Genomic DNA, 3,387 nt, shown 5'->3' on the forward strand with positions numbered 1-3,387 from the left:
CATAATTATTAAAAAAACATGGACATAAGATACAATGACATAAAATACGCCCCGCATAATATCGAGATCATCCCATTATATTGCGGTCCAGATATAATGTTGGAAAAACTGAGAATTACTTGGAAAATAATATCGTCATAGTTAAAAGTGTAACAGAGACATTTTTTGAAAAGTATTAACAATTTATAATGGCCTTCTGTGGACCATTGAGTTCATATTATTATATAGATACATATACCACACAACTCTATGTGCAGACCAATGGCGCCGCGTGTTTAAAAATTATATAAAAATAATTAATAATATATTATTATGTATTTTTAAGTCCGCATTTGTCGTTTTAAACGACAGTATACACATTATCATACTATATTTTATACCTATACATTATATACATATTAAATCGGGTGAAGGGGGAGGGGGAAAATTTTTTTCTGTTTGGCAGCTGTTAATTTTTATCCTCGCAGCCCGACGTCGGCCGCTGTTGGTGTGTGTGTGTTGTCGGATGGAGGGGGGGGAGAAGTTTATTATTTAGTATTATTATTGCAGCTCGCTATTATAATCCAAACGGGCGTTTTGTAAACATCAGTCCCTCTAATATTTGTGGCGTACCGCAGATTATATAAATCCGATTAAAATATAATACATATATATAAAATATATAATGCGTAGAAGTGTTTGACATTGGTCGCGGGGAGTGAACTATATCAGTACGACATATACATGTATAGTGTAAAGCGGTGGTGCGGCGGAGGTGGTCGTGGTTCGACGGACGTGGTCGCGGTCGAGGCAGTGACACGATGACGGCGTGGTGGATAGAGAAGAATTATCGCTTCGCGTAATAATAATAATATAATACAAGTTCCACACCGGCCAAGTTTAAAATTCTCCCAGCGCCTGTATAAATAGGTACAAACGAGCGGGGTTCAGCAATGCCATAATCTAATATTATATTATTATTATAACACTATATGCACTCGATTGTATTGTGCTCGGATTTTGCGGGTTCGAAAAACTTTTTCGCGGCCTGACGATGACAGTTTACTAATGGATTTCGCACCCTCGTGAGCCCAACAGAGGCCGGACCACGCCGTGTGCAGTACGATTTGTTGATACGTATAATGAAATCCGCGGTAAACCTATTCGGAATAGTAGAAAATCGACTTTGCCCCATTACGGAAATTGTATATTTGCTGTAGGTATAAAACAAGAACGCTGAACGATATTAATCGATGACGTTGACTATTCGATTTGCGTTTTCACATAATATAATAATATTATTGTAGCGTTTTCGTATAATTATTGGCATTAATAGAAAATATGCACCACGACACGTACCTACTTGTGATTGTTGATTACTGATTAGGTGTATGCAATTTATCTACAATAATAATATCGGCTGGCCAAACGTAAAACACAATGTGTTGTCATCTCTGATTATTTATTTTATTACCACAGGTAAGTCCTATGTTTTATATAAATATTGACAAAGTTATTATCGTTAATTAATCAAATCCACTCATACGATATTGTAAACGATAAATTATTAAATACTAGAAAGTATTAATAATAGTGGTTAGGTTTTCATTGGTTTTATTGTATTTCCAAATTAATCACATGACTCGATCGCTAAATTACAAAATACGTGTCTGTCCATATAATGTAACTGCCGTTATTATATGATACACAAGTTTCAATTATCGACATGAAAATACAATTAAGACCGAAGAGCATAATCGAGTTTATAACATATTTGTTATTATTTTATTATTATTATATTACATCAATCAATTTCGCATCATAGTGAGAGAGAGTTCCATTGAATAAACGCAATTGAAAATATACAAAAACCCTATTCAGTTTATTTTTAGACGTTTTAGTCTGAATGAAACGAGTAATGTATTTCATTATAATTTAAAGTTATATTATATTTCATTTATACTCTGTATGTTTATTTTGTACTGCGAACCCTTTCTTGGACAGAAAGAACGCTCCAAAAGTTTCATACAGCGCCCTTTGTATATTGGTAGTCTAGCATAATATTTATTTTAATAATATTATGGTACAATAGTCTGAAGAGATCGTTTATTTAATTTCATCACTGGTTTCCATATGGAAAAATCCCATAAAAGTGTTGAAGAAAAGCTTAGATTAAATGTATAAACTGTAGTACGTCATTAAATATTAGTGTTATAGTGAATCGTTATATCAAATGTTTAAAATAAAAATAAAATTCGTAATAGGTAATTAATGAAAATATCGTTATTTTGTGGTTTTAAACTCAATCTATACTAAAAACAAATATTAAAAAAAAACTGTTGTGCATAATATATGCTGATATATAAGTAAGTAGTTACTTTTTAATGATTTTTTCAATGTACATTTCTTATTATTATTGTTATTAGCCTTCGATAAAAAAAAAATTGTATAGCACATCGAATGGATGATGAAATATAGATAATATACAGGCCTGGGATTTCGATGATCTTTTCATTTTTTTCCAGAGGCTCGCCTGGTCACAAATCCGTAACATGTACTTTTGAATGAGAATAAGAAAATTTATTTTGCATTTTTTTATTTTAACGTAATTTTCTTAAATGTTTAGGGCATTATTGGAGTTTTCGGGTCCAAAATAAATATAAATATTATATTTATAATCGTAATAAATTTAATTCGAAAATCTTAAACAGTATTAAATGTTGAAATCTAAGGTATGAATATTTAAACATTATAAGAATTATTAATTATGAAACAATTTGTAAATAAACGTTATTTTGGCGAAATTCGTACTTCAAATAATAATAAAAAATTATCGTGAATTCTCACTGAATGTTGTGACAAAAATGATAATATTTTTTTACATGTTAGAATCTGAATTTTCATCAGCTGATTTTTTTTATAACATAATTTAATTATTTCAAACCATTTGGTGTTGGTGGCTGAGGCAATTAAGTAATTTGATTTTTGAGACACTCCCTCCCTCGGAACTGGTCTACGAATCAGTCAATTTTTCTATCGTATTCAGTAGGCCCGATTCTATTAGTAATAAAAATGTCAAGGAAGCTAAAATAGCTGAAGTCAAACCGTCAGTAGTTCTCTGTTTATATATTAGAATAAACAAAACAGCGAAGACCAATTAGATATTAACTAGTACAATTCACTGACGTTAAGATAATAATAAATTTAAGGATTGAAATAGAAATAATATACTACGATATATATCATATAATATTGTTTATTCAATACTACCCGGTGGCAAGAATGGAAATGAGGTGGTTAATTAATGAAGTTAGATCAAAAAACATTTCAATAACTGTTATTGTTAGATGGTTGTTATTATAGCGTTAGAGCCGGAAGAAACAGATGCGTCCAATAGTCTGGACTTGT

This window comes from Acyrthosiphon pisum, chromosome A2 (assembly GCF_005508785.2).
Source record: "Acyrthosiphon pisum isolate AL4f chromosome A2, pea_aphid_22Mar2018_4r6ur, whole genome shotgun sequence".
NCBI lineage: Eukaryota > Metazoa > Arthropoda > Insecta > Hemiptera > Aphididae > Acyrthosiphon > Acyrthosiphon pisum.